The following is a 17,577-nucleotide window of genomic DNA, read 5'->3' as shown; positions in this document are numbered from 1 at the left end:
TATTTTAAATTAAATTTAAAAAAAAAAAAGGGAAAATAGGGGTGCCTGGGTGGCTCAGTGGGTTAAAGCCTCTGCCTTTGGCTCAGGTCATCATCCCAGGGTCCTGGGATCTAGCCCCGCATTGGTTCTCTGCTCAGCGGGGAGCCTGCTTCCTCCTCTCTCTCTGCCTGCCTCTCTGCCTACTTGTAATCTCTATCTGTCAAAAAAAAAAAAAAAAAAATCAATTATTATTTTTTTTTTATAAACATATAATGTATTTTTATCCCCAGGGGTACAGGTCTGTGACTCGCCAGGTTTACACACTTCATAGCACTCACCATAGCACATACCCTCCCCAGTGTCCATAACCCCCTCCCCCTCTCCCAACCCCACCTCCCCCCAGCAACCCCCAGTTTGTTTTGTGAGATTACGAGTCATTTATGGTTTGTCTCCCTCCTCCCAATCCCATCTTGTTTCATTTATTCTTCTCCTATCCCCCTAACCCCCCATGTTGCATCTCCGTATCCTCATATCAGGGAGATCATATGATAGTTGTCTTTCTCCGATTGACTTATTTCACTAAGCATGATACCCTCTAGTTCCATCCACGTCGTCGCAAATGGCAAGATTTCATTTCTTTTGATGGCTGCATAGTATTCCATTGTGTATATATACCACATCTTCTTTATCCATTCATCTGTTGATGGACATCTAGGTTCTTTCCATAGTTTGGCTATTATAGACATTGCTGCTATAAACATTCGGGTACACGTGCCTGGAAGGGGAGGCGAACCATAAGAGACTATGGACTTTGAAAAACAACCTGAGGGTTTTGAAGGGGTGGGGGTGGGAGGTTGGGGGAACCAGGTGGTGGGTAATAGGGAGGGCACGTATTGCATGGAGCACTGGGTGTTGTGCAAAAACAATGAATATTGTTACGCTGAAAAAAATAAATTTATAAAAAAAATCAAAGATATCTGCAAATATATGGAGAAAAAACTCTACAGATGTGGAAAGAATTCAAGATTTGAGATTTGAAGAATTCCTCAATTGACGAAAGAATTCAAGATTGAGGAATAGTGAAGCAACTAAAAACAGGACTGAGTAGGCTACTCAGTACAAATGAGTAGGCTACTCTGCATTTGCCTTAATGATGGGTGGTGAGTAATAGTAACAACTTAGGAATTTGGTTTTTAAGGTAATGCAAAGGACAGGAGATGAGAACTTGGCTCTTGCAATGTGGAAAATTGAAATAAAGATCTTTGCATAAAACTAGAAGGGCTAAAATCATAGTTGGGACAAGAAAAAAATCTTCCTACCAAAGCAAAAGAAGACAATAGACAATAGGGAAACTGGTTTGTCTGTGCTAGAGTGAAATAAACCTCTTGGGAATGTATAATCTGGGCCTGCACAACAAAAAGAGAACTGAATTTATGTCACATTTGGTCTAGAAATCCACAAGTCAAAAAATTATGAAGAACCAAGTCCTAAGCCAAGAATCTCCAATGAGTACACACAGAAGTAAATCCAAAACTATTTTAGAACACTCTAACTCAAGTTGCACAGGAATTTTATAAATTCATAACCCAAGATTTAAGGCAAAAGAGAAAATAAAAATAATAGATTAAAAACCCAAGAAATTAACACAATAGAAATGTCTGCTAGAGACTACTAGATAATCATGACTAAAAGAATTATCATATATTTTAACTAATTAGTCTAAAATTCCCTAAAATTCTAATTACTAACACAAATCTGCATTCCTTAACATATACAAAAATGAAAAATGGACGAGTAGCCATTCAGGAAAGATTAATACTTGCATTTTGGGGGACGATCAGGGCAAACTCAGAAACAGGACATATTTGCCACAGGATTACTTTGGTACCACGTAGGAATATAAAGTTGTAAATGCACTTAATAGTTAGCTATTGTAGGGTAACATGGCCTCCTTTTGGAAATACGCAAACTCAGGCTCTTTTGTCAAAAGTATCTGCAAAGGAGTGCCTGGGTGGCTCAGTGGGTTAAGCCTCTGCCTTCGGATCAGGTCATGATCCCAGGGTCCTGGGATCAAGCCCTGCATCTGGCTCTCTCCTCAGCAGGGAATCTGCTCCCCCCACCCCACTGCCTGCCTCTCTGCCTACTTGTGATCTCTATCTGTCAAATAAATAAATAAAATCTTAAAAAAAAGTATCTGCAAAAACATTGATATGGGGCAAGCACCTATATAGGATCTGATCTGGAGGATCCTGGGCTACACATCAAAGTGAACACAGTAGTTTGAAAAGTTGGACAAGGTGGTGGTGAAGAAAAATGTCATACTCATCTTTAAATTTTCTCCTATATATAACTCTTTGTAATTTAACTTTATAAACTCATATAAAAATTTAACTTTATAATCAATATAGTCACCATGTCTCCTTACCTAATTTATTATTCTGAGGTCCCATATAATAGATACTTAAAAAAAATCTCAGCATGATATCTATATCTGTTTGTTCATTATCTTTTACCTAAGTTTCCTCCTAGCCACATGTAAGCAAAGAATTCTGCCTATTTTATATTTCTAGTCATTTCTTGCCACTTCTACTGTCATATTCCTATCTGGTCCCTCATCATATTTCACCTGAGCTTTTCATTTGGTCATCAAATATTTCATTGCAAGTTTACTATGTATCAAGTACTGTTGTTCCAGATGCTACATTACTTAGATGCTTTCAGAACCTATCTTTATTGCCTCCAATGCTTCCTGCTCCAGTTAAATCTTACTGATTTAGCCTTCTTAAAACATGTATCACTTACCTATATATTCAAAACTCTTCAAGAGTTCCCTGAAAGAAGATACAGGCCAAACTTTTTACCTGGACATTAACAGGCCCTCCAAAACCTGGCCCAAAATTACCTTTCTGAAGTTTTCTCTCGGGGTGCCTGGGTGGCTCAGTGGATTAAAGCCTCTGCCTTCGGCTTGGGTCATTATCTCAGGGTCCCGGGATGGAGCCCCACATCGGGCCCTCTGCTCAGCGGGGAGCCTGCTTCCCCCCGACCCCGCCTGCCTCTCTGTCTACTTGTGATCTCTCTGTCAAATAAATAAATAAAATCTTTAAAAAAATAAATAAATAAAGTTTTCTCTTACCTCTCTCCTGGATGTTTACTTGCACTGGTTTGAGAAGCAATATCTTCCACTGGTTCTTTCACTGCTTCTTGGCCTTTTGGCTAAAAGCAAGTGGGAAGCAGTATCCTTTTTTAAGTGGGGCTCGAACTCACAACCCTGTGATCAACAGTCACATGCTCTTCCAACTGAGCCAGCCAGGTACCCTGAGAAGCAATATCTTCCAAATAAGCCACAGAGATTTCTTCCTCCCAAAAAGCCAAACTGAGTAAAAAAACGAAACCCAACTATAGTCAATTTACAGAAAACATATAAGAAATATAAGGATATGAAATTGTCAAAAATAAATTTTTCTTTAAATTTTTTTAAAGATTTTATTTATTTGACAGAGAGATAACACAAGTAAGCAGAGCAGCAGGCAGAGGGAGAAGGAGAAGCAGGCTCTCTGCTGAGCAGGGAGCCCAATGTGGTGCTCGATCCCAGGACCCTGGGATCGTGACCTGAGCCACCCAAACACCCCAATGGTCAAAAATAAAAGAATGGAAAAAGATGTAACATTCAACATTAATCAAAAGAAAACTGGTATAGCTTTATTAAATCAGAAAAGTAGTATTTATGGCAAAAAAAAATTACTAAAGACAAAGAAGTACATTCATTAGAAATGGTTTGATTCATTAGAAAGATACAACAATTCTAAGTGTGTATGTACTTTATAACATAGTAACTTCAATATATATAAAGAGAAAATTGACAAAATTATAAGGAAAAGGAGACAAAGCCACAGTCATGTGGAAGATTCTCATACAACTTTCTTATTAACTGACAGAATGAGCAGACAAAAAAAATCAGTTGAATGTAAAATATTAGACAATATAATTAATAAACCTGATCTAATTAACATATATGGAGCACTGCAACCAAAATGTATGGCATACATACTGAGCCTGGGTGGCTCAGTCGGCTGAGCATCAGACTCCTGATTTCAGCTCAGGTCACAATCTCAGAGTCATGGATTGAAACTCTGGTCAGCCTCCACATTCTGCAGGGCGTCTGCTTGAGATTCTCTCTCTCCCACTTGCCCTCCCCCACTAAAACAAATAAATAAATCTTTTTTAAAAAGATACTTGGAAAATCCCCATATATTTGGAAAGAAAATTATGAAATATACTTCTAAATAACCCATGGGTCAAAGACAAACATTCTAATAGATAATAGATATCACTCTTAACTGGGTGCTAGTGGATAATTATACATCAACACATAGAAGATCAACTAGATCTGTACTTAAAGGGTAATTTACTGCTCTAAGTGCATATTTAAGAAAAATGCTGGAATTCAGTAATCGAAGTATGCATCTCAAAAACAGAAAAATAGGGTAAATTAAGACCAAAGAAAATAATAAAGACAAAGTAATGAAATAGAATACATGCATTAGAAAGGATAAAGCCAAAGTTGTTTCTTAGAAAATACGAACAGAATTGATACATTTTTGCTGAGACTAATGAAAAAGAAAAGGCATTACAAAACATGATAAGTATCAGGAATGGTGATAAATCTAATAATACAGACCCTACAGACACTATAAAAAATCATAAAATGATAATATGAATAACTTTATGCCAATAAATGTGAAATGTAGATGAAATAGATAAGGTGCTAGAAAAATACAAATTACCAAAACTCACACAAGAGGAAATACAAAAATCTACATAATTCATCTATTTAGAATTAGAAATCAAACCTATAATTATGTCTTCACAATGAATTTTGCATCATTTAAGGAATTATTCTAAGCTCATACAAACTCTTCCAGAAAACAAATAAGCAAAAACTTTCTCATTTTATGTAGCCAAAATAATTCCAATACCAAAACATGAAAAGGACAATACAGAAAGGGATATTATAGGCTAATCTCACTCATGATGCAAAAACCATTGGTGCACATGGATGAAAAACTTCTAAACTAATTTTTACCAAACCAAGTTTAGTGATTCATAACAAAAGACAATGCCTATAGTCAAGTTGGATTTACTCCAGAAAGATGGTTATTCAACATGTAAAAATCAACCAATATAATTCAACATAAGAAGAAAAAAGAAAAAATCATATGGTTATTTCAATAGAAGATGCAAGAAAGCTTTTAATATCCTCGGTATTCATTCATGATTGTAAAACAAACAAATGATTTTGGTAAACTAGAAATAGAAAAGACTAGCATTAATTTTATTAAGGGTTTCTTGGAAAAAACCTAGAACCTAAGCAAATATCATACAGAACAGTGAAATCTTAAAGCTTTCTCACTGGGATCAGAAACAAGGTAAGAATGACTGCTTTCAATGTTCAATTTAACACCTCGGACTTCTATTTCATACATTACTGGAGGCATAATTACTATAGTAAGAAATATAAATTAAAAATATAAGGAAAAGAAAAGAAGAAATAGGCATCATTTAGAGATATAAAAAAATCCAAAAGAATCTACAGAAAAATGATTTTAATTAAGAGGGAAGTTAGAAAGTTGCTGATTATAAAATAAATTTATAAAAATCAATTTTACTTCAATTTACCAAAATAAACTTAAGTATCAATTAGAATAGCATCAAAAATATCAAATTCCTAGGAATAACTCTATAAAAAATATACAAGATGTTTCCCAAGAGAACTATAAAACACTATTGAAAGACATTAAAATCTCAAACAAATGGAGTCTTCTGTAAATTAGAAGATTCAATATTGAAAAGTGTTCTCATTGATCCATAGATTCAAAACAATCCCAATAAAAATTCTATAGTGTGTGTGTATGTGTAAGCTAATAAGCTGAATATAAAATGTATACAGCAATGAAAAAGGCCAAGAATAGTCGAAACAGTTAAAGAACAAGCCAGAAGAATCTGACCTACTCGATGTCAAAACATTATTACAAATCAACAGTAACATAGTGTTATCCTGATACAAGAACAGACAAACTGAAAAGAACAGGCAGCTCAAAAACCTGCCACACACAAATGGATACTTGAGTTAATGCAAAGGTGACATTGCAGAGCAATGGGAAAAAGATAGTTTTCAACGAATACTGAGTCATTTGGATATCTACATAGGGAAGAAAAAAATAAATTTAACTCCTGTCATCTAAGGTGGATTGCAGATCTAAATCTGCACAACAAAGCAACTAAAGCTTTTAGAAGATAATGTAAGAGAACATCTTTATGATATTCAAGTCAGAAAAGATTTCTTAGCACACAAAAGACACTAAACATCATGAAAAAGATAATAAATTGGTTTACATTTACAGTAAGAATTTCTATTCATTAAAAGATCCAACTTTTAGGGGCACCTGGGTGGCTCAGTGGGTTAAAGCCGCTGCCTTCGGCTCAGGTCATGATCCCAGGTTCCTGGGATCGAGCCCCGCATCGGGCTCTCTGCTTGGTGGGGAGCCTTCTTCTCTTCCTCTCTCTCTCTGCCTGCCTCTGCCTACTTCTGATCTCTGTCTGTCAAATAAATAAATAAAATCTTAAAAAAAAAAAAAAAAGATCCAACTTTTAAGAGAATGGAAAGGCAAACCACAGTGTGGGAGAAGGCAATTATATCACTGGTAACTATCAAAGGATTTATATCCAGAATGTATGAAGAACATTTATAAATCAGTAAGAAAAATTAAGACAATTTTTAAAAAATGAACAAAAGACTAGAATACTTCACAAAATAGGCTATCCAAATGTCAACAAACATGAAAAGTAGCTTGACATCATTAGTTTTAATGAAAAGGAAAATCAAAACTATAACATTATACTCACCAAAGTGACTAAAATTAAAAAGACCAACAATATTCAAGTTTGGTGAATACATGGAGTAACAGCAATTCAGATGCCCTGCTGTCAAAACATGAATGGGTACATCTACTTTGGAAACCGATTTGGCATTATCTATAAAAAGTGAGAGCATACATGTACCCTTTGAGAGAGATATTTGACTCCTATACATGCATCTAAAAGAAACACACATGCAATATGAGTCAAAAGACAAGCACTAGAATTCCAACACAGTATTATTTTAACAGTCTGAAACTAAAAACTTCAATAACCAACAGTAGGTGGATAAATAAATTATGGTGTCTTTCTATAATAAAATACTACATATATAGCAGGAAAAATGAATAAACTATAGCTACAAGCAGTAACATGGATATACACTACAAAAATCATGCTGGGTAAAAGAAAACCAACACAAAAGATATTTTACCTTTGTATATACATATATACATAATTTATATTACATTTAACATAGGTGAAACTCAGCTGTACCATTTAACTCAGGGTAGAAACTAATCTTGGAGAGGAGGAGAAGAGTGGTAGAGAGGGGACACAGAGAGAGCTTCCAGGGTACTGAGATGTTTTTAATCTTAGGCATGTACACAGGTGTCCACCTTGATCTAATTCACTGAGCTGTTGTTTGGTGCACTTTACTGTATATACACTATGCTTCATACACACAATTAAAAAGGAAAAATTCTAAAAAAAAAAAAAAAAAACCTGACAAAAATCAGTCAAAGATTATTGTAGATAGAATTTGGTGCTCATCTAATTCCTATGCAACCAAGTTACTTCCTTCTAACTTGCAAATAACAAAGAAAAATTTTCACATGCAGAAACTTCCCATTAAAATATTTCCTGGGGCGCCTGGGTGGCTCAGCGGGTTGAGCCTCTTTCTTCTGCTCAGGTCATGGTCTTAGGCTCCTGGGATAGGGCCCCGCATTGGGTTCTCTGCTTGGCGGGGAGCCTGCTTCCCTCTCCCCCTCTGCTTGTCTCTCTGCCTACTTGCGATCTCTGTCAAATAAATGAACAAAATCTTTAAAAATGATAATAATATTTCCTCTTATTATATTTCTAGCTACAGAATATATGCAAAATGATTACTATTATTTAAAACAAGACACTGCTTACATTGTTTCTTCATATCACTAGCATATCTCATGCTTCAGCTGACATATCTTTAAAAAGAATTATAGTGTGAATAATACTATTTCAAAGCCTTCTTTAGTTTTAAATAGGGCTTTCTTACTTTGAATCCAAAAGTAATTAGAAGTAAGACAAGCACAAACTGGACCCAAAGGAATGAAGTTGTGTTCCTACTAATGATGATTCTGTTTAAAAACACAACATGCCATATTCCAAGAACCCAAATATTTTTGTAAAGGTCACTTGAGAGCCTTATTTGGAGCTGTGTATGATTTCTGATGGTCTTGCTTACAAGTATATTACCTAAGAATTCCATTTATTAATTAAATCTCTGGAATGGAAGAGGGAACCTGGAACAATGGATCCAAATTGGGTGGACATTTCAATGATTCCACAAGAATCAATCTCTAAGGAATGCCCTTTGGAAAAACACAGATTTCCACCCGATTTTTTTTTACCCTAGGCAAACGTCTGATAACCTTCTCCATGGTTCAATTTTAGATAATATTAGATAATCTTAGAGAAATATTGAACATTTTAATTTATATGAAACTCTTTCAAAAACTAGGGTTCTTATTCCACAGTCTCCTTTACAATTTATATGGTAGTGGGTGTTAGGGTAACCATATTGCCTCTTTTCTTCTCTGAAGTTTTTAAAAAAAAATTTTTTTTAATTTTATTTATTTGATAGAGAGAGAGAGAGATCACAAGTCAGCAGATAGGCAGGCAGAGAGAGAGGGGAAAGCAGGCTCCCCGCTGAGCAGAGAGCCCGATGCGGGACCCCATCCCAGGACCCCGAGATCATGACCTGAGCCGAAGGCAGAAGCTTAACCCACTGAGCCACCCAGGCACCCCTGAAGTTTTAATATAGTATTAAATGTAAGAATTATATAAGGGTATGGATATAAAACTATAAGAGTAAGATTAAACTTTTACCACATCCTACCCTACCTGTTAGCACCCCACTGTACTACAGTATGAAAATAACCTCCTGACTCCTCCACAAATTTGTAATTTTCCATTCCTAAAATGCCTCCCTGTTTCATTTCTCTCTACTTAAATCTGCATGTTTTGAAATGAGAGTGTAAATTTAGGAATACTCTTTCCCCACTCCTGATGATTCCCAAGTAGAACGAAGTTGAATTCCTTTACTCTGGACCTCTCTCCAGCCTGTCACACTGGCCCCAAAGAGATTAACAGCTTATCTGTAAATATAAGAAGAACAATTGAGAATAAATAGTTTTGTTCCATCCTCCTCCTTTTAGAAAGCATCCTGCCCCATTCAGTGTGCAGCCAGCCATGACATGAATCTTAGGGATTCATTATTAGAAACCCCAATTAGCTAAGACTACAAAAGACATCCATCAGCCTTCAGGAAAGAAGGTAATTATTTCAGCTTTCATCTTCACTATTTTGTTTCTCAGCTTGTACAGAACCAAGGAAGGAAGCCTCTTCAGGCAACTTCCTATACACAAGTGTCCATCTCTTCTATAAGAACCTTACAAGTACACTAGAAATTGGTGATACCTGGTTTACTCAATATTACTTCATACAGATGATGTGTCAGTGTCTCTGTGTATCCCTAGCCATCATCAGCTAGACCATAAGTTTCTTCTTTTTTTTTTAAAGATTTTATTTATTTATTTGACAGATCACAAGTAGGCATAGAGGCAGGCAGAGAGAGAGAGAGGGTAGGAAGCAGGCTTCCTGCTGAGCAGAGAGCCCGATGCGGGGCTCGATCCCAGGACCCTGAGAGCATGACCTGAACCGAAGGCAGAGGCTTTAACCCACTGAGCCACCCAGGCGCCCCCATAAGTTTCTTCTGAATAAGAAACATGTTTTCTCCTTTGTATTCTATGCAAGATTTAAGGCAGTCAATAGTACATGTTGACTGAAAAAAGATGCAAATTTTTTCTCCTGGGAACTATAAGTAATATAATTGATCACAGCATTGTAGAGTAACATCTTTTTTTTTGTTTGATAGGAATGAGCAATCAAGTATCCACAATAATTAAAAAATGACACTGTGGATTATTTTAAGTAAACCTTTATAAAATGTATGCTTTCCGGCCTTAGTATATCTCCCAAGCCAAACTACTTACCTTTCTTCATTGGCACAGTATTACTAACTTGATGAGTTGTCATTAGAGATAGTCTAGAACAGGAACTTGTACTCAGTGAATCAAAACAGAGAAAGCTTACTCATAGTGGTCTGAGAGAACAACATTGAAAAGAGACAAGTTTGGAGCTAGCAAAGTAGTGCTTATCATAAAATTCTGAAGGGGCAAGACAGGACACCAACAAGAAGCAGCAGCTACCAGCAGCTAAGGGATTCAGACCTAGATCAGGAGTAATAAAGGATCTAGTAGACTGGCTTAGAATTAGTTAAACATGGTAAGTGCGCTGGAGCTTCTCTTCTAGCTTGATACTCACTTCCTGCTTCTGGAAATGTGTGTCTTAAAGAACTTACAGGGCTGTTCATCTACTCCAGCTTGCAACACTGGAAAGTTCTATCAAGTATGTTTTCTTTTTTTGCTAAGGTTGAAAAATGCAAGAAATAAGAGTCTTGATATCTTGCACGGGCTCAAAAGGACAATGTAGTTAATAACTAAAAAAGGTTGTCTTAGTCCCCACCCACTATAACAGAATTTACAGAATTTAGAGGGTCCTGCTGCTTTGTGTGGGAGAATTCTACATAAATGCCATCATGACAAGGTATAAGTATATGGTAGATAATAAAACGCAGATGCTAAAAAGGGGTTCTCAGGTTACCACACAGGCAGTGTTGCAGAACTGGTGGTTATCTTCCAAAGTCCAGCAGAAGTCTCGAGGAAAGAGGGAAAAAGAGCCATTTCTTCCCCATAGATTTCTCAGATCAAACCACATGAAACAAAGACAAAATAACAAAACCAGCTACTCCTGTTGAATACTTCTATTTGCCACACTCTGTGCTAAGTGCTTCCATTCATTATCTCACTTAATCTTCTGAGGTGAGTGCTGCTAGGATTTCCAGTTTGCAGATGAGGATGCTGAGTCTTAGAAAGACTGTGTGTGGCAGATACTGCTTACTGTCTACCTCATATCTATTCTCCCCTCTTCCTCAAAGAGAGAATACTATTCGTAGTTTAGGGTTTTTTTAGGGAGATGATGTGTTTTGCCCTAGAAAATAGTTGTTTGCCTAAGGCAACAATGACAATCACACTCCCTGCCTTCCCAGACAAGCTTGCCTCTAAGTTAGAGACAGCCCTGTGATCCAGTTCTGACCAACAAGACATAAGAAACATGCAGGAGATTCCTGGGGATAACGGAAGAGAGATACGGCCAGTACCACTCTTGTCCCTTCTCTCTCAAGTTCCACTGTGAGAGTTAAGATGACAGCAACTGTTTTTTGACCATGAAAATGACCTAAGAATTCTCAGAAAGTCAGTGTTTTTAAGCTGTTGCACCAATGACACAAACATGGATCTCCAGACTTTTTAATATACAAAAAATATAAAAACTTATTTAAGTCACTGTGGCAGGGATTTGTTATTCATAATTAAACTGTAGCCCTGACATAGTGATTTTGTGAAAATGAGACAGAAGGTATAAAAACCATGCCAATACAAGATCTTAGAAAAACAATGTGTATTTACTTCGTGCCTACTATATGTTGAGAATTGTAATAATGCAAATCATTGCATTCATTGTCTGAGTCTGTCTTTGAGAGTTACCAACATACACAATATGACATTCATATGTTAATATAGTACCGGCAGAATGCATAAGTGCTAAGAAGATTTAGAACAAAAGAATTACCAAAATACACAGGATTAAAATCCGATAAGTAAAGGCATTCAAGAGAGTGACTTTTGAGCCCATTTGTTTAGGAAAGTGGTATCAATTGTTAGAACAGTGACATTAAAGGCCATTAGACATTACCTATAAAATAGTAAAAATGAGAATAAGGGAGTTGTGTGCATAAAACAGACAAGCGTATTTGCTAGGCTAGAGCAAAAAGTCCGAGAATATGAAAAGGTAATAAAAGAAGCATGGAAGATGTATGGCCTTGAAGGGATGCCAGGGGACTTTGGGTTTATTTACATAGGTAAATTTATATAGGTAATGTGGAATTAGTATGGGTTTTATAGAAAGCCATATGATGGAATACTGTTTGGATAATTTTATCTTAGCATAAACTAAAGACCAATGGTCCAGCAATTGGCCTAGAGTGATATAAATGGAGTGAAACTAAAGGTGTTAATTAATATGGAGAAAGAATCTGCAAAATTTGTATTACTGAGTATGGAAGATGAAGGAGAAGAATCAAAATTATACCCAAATGCCAGTCTAAAATTTCAAGGGAAAAAATGGGCTTTTTACTAAACAGCCCTAATGACTTAGAAAAAAATAAAATAAAACTTCCAAAGAGCAGGTTCCCTGCACCTCCTAGTAGTTACTGAATGCTACCTAAACAATAAGCACACTTTAAAGGTAGCGAAATTCCTTTTGTCTTTAGTAAATACCTGAGTGTGTTATAACTTAAGAGCTGGATGGCTTCCTACCATACTCTTTTTACCTAGGCTACCCTTGGTTCATTTTGTAGCTATATCTATTTAACATGTGATTCTTACAAATTTTAACAGCTGAAAAACAAACAGCTGGCTGAACTCTCTGCTTCAGTCTTTTGGAAACTTTGCTTCTTGGTAAATGATCAGTATTTTGATACTGCTGTAGTAATAACAGGAAATGATCTGTTAAAATCTGGATCTCCAGCTATAGATGAATGCCAGGGTAAAGAGGAGAGCTAGTCTCAGAATAAAGTCTATAAAAACAGTTTGGGAAATTATTTCTAGGACCACAGGGAGAGAATCATAATCTACTTTCAACATCAGAAAAAGCAAATGCAAAGTGGAAGAATATCTTATGATGATCACTGAACTGCATCAGTAGAAAGCTGATGGCCACAAACACAGTAATTTTAACAACTGAGATGGTAAATGCTAGAGCTTCAATAATACATGAGGTGAAATACCATTTCCTAAAATAAAAATTCACCCAGAAAAAGGTTTCATAAGTAGAACACTTTTAAATTGGTCCAATTGTAATTTCGCCAATATGTACAAAATAGTAAGCTTGTTCTAATCATCAGAAAGGACAAGAGAAGACAAACGATGGTAATGGAATTAGCCACAGAAGAAACAGAGGGTACTTTCACCTAGGGAGTCACAGAAGAAGTGGGAAAAGCCAAAACAATCTGGGCAAAAGAAGATAATCTTGGTTTAAAAGATGCTCAAGGCAAAAATGTCTGCACATAACTACAACTACAAAGTACTATTTTCCCTAACATTTTAATATAACACATTTTACAAAATTTATCATTTTTAAAAGGTAATTGACAAAATAAACTAGTAACCAAGAATTCAATTAAATATATAATAAGCCAGCATTTTATTAAGAATTTTAGAGCAATAACAAATTTCTAAAACACTAGAAGTTTATACTCATAAGAATTTATACTGTGGTGTATTAATCTAGTGTATTACATTAATTAATTACTAAGTTAGTAGTCATAATGGCTAAAAGAACAGAAGGCACGGTAACTAAAATTACTTTTCAAGATTGTCAGTGTTTTAATTGTTGCAAACTTTCAAACAAGAGTAAATGTACAAAACATTACTTAATTCTGAACACACAAATCATCTGTTTCAAATTAATTGTTACTCATAAAAACAATGTTAGTCTGGATTCAAAAACAGGCTTGAAAAGTAAATAACTAGATATTACAAATAGTCTTTCTTTAAAAAAAACTCCACTTTCTCCACAATGACTTCTTTAGCTTCACCTCTGTCTTCCTGAACAGAAAGTCAACTTTCGCTTCCTCTACATACTTACCCATCAATTAGAGATTTTACCACTCTAATTTCTGATTTGGCTCATGAGAGATCTATTATTTTCCCCTAATAGATGATATAAGCAACTGGAAAGCAAGGTCTGCATCAAATTTATCTTGGTCTTCTTATTAAATCTAATTTAATACCCAATATCTACTAGTCTTTTTTAGAGTTCCGTATTTATTAGGGTTCAATGAACTGTTGTATTTTATTTATTATTTTTTAATTTTTAAAACTAATTTTTTAAATGTGAGTATAGCTGGCACCCAATGTTACATTTAGTTTCAGGTGTACATCTTAGTGATTTGGAAACACTGTATTTTAAAATTCCAGTTTTAGGGGCACCTGGGTGGCTCAGTGGGTTAAAGTCTCTGCCTTCAGCTCAGGTCATGCTCTCAGGGTCCTGGAATCGAGCCCCGCATCAGGCTCTCTGCTGGGCAGGGAGCCTGCTTCCTCCTCTCTCTCTGCCTGCCTCTCTGCCTACTTGTGATCTCTCTCTGTCAAATAAAGAAAGAAAATCTTAAAAAAAAAATTTTCAGTTTTATACAGCTTCTTATGACAATATTTCCCCAGCTAATAAACTGATATTGAAAGTATCTTACATTTAATTACATGTGAAATTGAAAAATTAAATCTTTTAACTGCACAATTTGTCCAATACTCAAAAAAATATACTGATTATGAATGAGTGAATTAATTTGCTGTCACTATTTCATTTACTATAAAAATGGCTCTTCAATCTTAGTTTTTTATTTTCAGATCCTCTCAATAAGACAGAACTATTTCAAATCTAGCACCTTTGAATGATTACTATGTGAAACAGGTAGAATATGCTATTTTTAAATGAGCTTTATTGAGGTATAAATGACATGCAATAAACTGCACATATTTAAAGTGTATAATTTGATAAACTTTGGCACATGTATACACCTGTGAAACCAGTACAACAATCAGATTAATGAACATTTCTATCATTCCCCCAAACAGTCCCTGACTCCTTACTTCTCTATACTCCCATCCCACACAACCATGGATCTACTGTTATTTGATTTGTTTGTATTTTCTAGAATTAAAAAAAAAAAAAAGAATCAAATAGTATGTACTCTCTTTTGTATGGCTTCTTTCTCTCCCCATAATTTTATGAAAATTTACCCATGTTGTTGCATGTACTAACTGTTCATTTTTATTGCTGAGTACAGTATTCTATTATATGGATATATGACTATTTGTTCATATATGCTCCTACTGACCAATACTTGGGTTGTTTCTAGATTTCAGGTATTACAAATAAAGCTATGTATATTCTTTGTATATATATATGCTTTCTTTTCTGTTGGGTAAATATCAAAAAGTAAAATGACTGGATCATATAATAGGTATATGTTTAACTTGTTAAGAAATCACTGAACTGTTTTACAAAGTGGTTATACATTAGTTGCAACCTCATGATCAGTGTGAAGTCCAAGTTCCTCCACATCTTTGCCAACGCTTGCAATTATCTTTAATTCTAGCCAGTCTAGGGGTACCTGGGTGGCTCAGTTGTTGAGCAGCTGCCTTTGGCTCAGGTCATGATCCCAAGGTCCTGGGATCCAGCCCCACATCGGGCTCCCGGCTTGGTGGGAAGCCTACTCTTCCCTCTGCCACTCCCCCTGCTTGTGTGCTCGCTCTCTCTCTCTCTCTCGCTCTCTGTCAAATAAATAAATAAAATCTTAAAAAAAAAAATAAATCTGTAATTCTAGCCAGTCTAACAGCTGTGGAATGGTTATCTCATTCTGGTTTTACTTTGCATTTCACTAATGTCAAGTGAAGCTGAGCACCTTTTTACATGTTCATTTGCCAATCCCATTATCTTCCTTGGTAAAGTGACTGTTCGAATTTTTTGCTTCCTTTACTGGATTGTTTGTATTATTACTCTTGAGTTGTAAGAATTCTTTATATATTCTAGATACAAATCCTTTGTCAGGTGTATTATTTGCACTTTTAAAAGAGAAATGCAACTACTTCAGATAATTATGCTATCAATATTATAATACATAGCCTATCTGTACTTTAAATAATCCTTATAAAAAGGGAATTATTATCTCCATAATCCTCAGCGACCAAGTCTTCCCATGCCTGGTAAAGGTGGCCAACCTGCTGGCATATAAAAATGAGAGAATAGAGTAGAAATAAAATCTCATCATTCTTCTTAATCCCTCCTGATTTTAAGAGGCTCTTAGAAGGGGCACCTGGGTGGCTCAGTGGGTTAAGCCTCTGCCTCCGGCTCAGGTCATGATCTCAGGGTCCTGGGATCGACTGCTTAACAGGGAGCCTGCTTCCCCCCTCTCTGCCTGCCTCTCTGACTACTTGTGATCTCCTTCTCTGTCAGATAAATAAAATTAAAAAAAAAAAAAAAAAAAAGAGGTTCTTAGGAAACTATTAGTAGGAGATAACAGAGTGGATCATGTAATGATAATTAGTCATCTTCCTTGTTTCTTTTAAGCAAAATTTTAAAAAAAGCATTTAGCAAGTAGTAACATTATTACTAATAAAGCCTTCTGTACTTTTTATTAGATTTCTGACACTAAGACCTTATGTTTACATGAATGTTTTCCTTATCAGACTAAAGCAAAACATTCAGTACAGTACCTAGTGAATACTGCTATTATTTTCTTGATTCTCTCCTTTTCTCTTTTGTTGTTGTTGTTATTTTTAAGGAGGTTCCACACCCAGCATGAAGCCCTGAGATCAAGACCTGAGCTGAAATCAAGAGTTAGCTTAACTGAATGAGCCACCCAGGTTCCCCTTCCTCCTTTTCTTCTAATTGCTATCCATGTGTTTTCCTCTCTTCCACCATTTCCAGCATCCCACATCTATGTTTGGATTAATTTGCTGATCTCAAATGAAGTCTTGGTTACAGATTTTTTGGTGGCCCTATAGATCACTTACCATTCATACTTCAAAGAAACAAAGTGAAAATAATAATAAAACTCTTTGTGGAACTCATAGAAAGAACAGCAGAGATTCTACTGAGTGAAAAAATGAAAACCTTTTTTAGAGTATCCACGTAAATTAGTACTTCTTGCCAGAATAAAGCATACAAATAATTATTTTCTAAACTTTACTGTTTAATGGATTAAAGACCTAAATGTGAGACCTGAAACCATAAAATTCCTAAAAGAAAACATAGGCAGTAATCTGTGGGATCAATATGGGACACTGGTCTTAGCAATATATTTATGGATTCTTCTCCTCAGGCAAGAAAAACAAAAGGAAAAATAAAATATTAGGATTCCATCAAAATAAGAAGCTTTTATACAGATAAGGAAACCAGCAATAAGACAAATAGGCAATCTATGGAATGAAAGAAGATATTTGCACATGATATATCCAATAAGGAGTTAATATCCAAAAAATATAAAGAACTTATACAACCAATGCCAAAAAACACACAGTACAATTAAAAAATAGGCAAAGGGGCACCTGGGTGGCTCAGTCGGTTAAGCGTCCACCTTTGCCTCAGGTCATGATCCCAGGGCCCTGGGATCCAGGCACACGCTGGGCTCCCTGTTCAGCAAGGAGTCTGTGTCTCCCTCTACTCCTTCCTCCGGTCTGTGCTCTTGCTCTCTCTCATGCTCTAAGTAAATAAATAAAATCTTAAAAAAAAAAAAAAAAGGAGGAA

At 35.7% G+C, this 17,577-nt stretch overlaps 1 protein-coding gene across 1 annotated transcript in view; it reads right to left on the bottom strand.

The window, feature by feature from the left end:
- The window catches only part of ANAPC10 (anaphase promoting complex subunit 10), a 248,655-nt gene that overhangs the window by 134,955 nt on the left and 96,123 nt on the right, over positions 1-17,577 (bottom strand). The window lies entirely within an intron of this gene.

Source organism: Meles meles, chromosome 2 (genome assembly GCF_922984935.1).
Source record: "Meles meles chromosome 2, mMelMel3.1 paternal haplotype, whole genome shotgun sequence".
In the NCBI taxonomy this organism is placed as follows: Eukaryota; Metazoa; Chordata; class Mammalia; order Carnivora; family Mustelidae; genus Meles; species Meles meles.
Note: the sequence above shows the minus strand (reverse complement) of the source record. Positions and strands in the feature narration are given on the sequence as shown.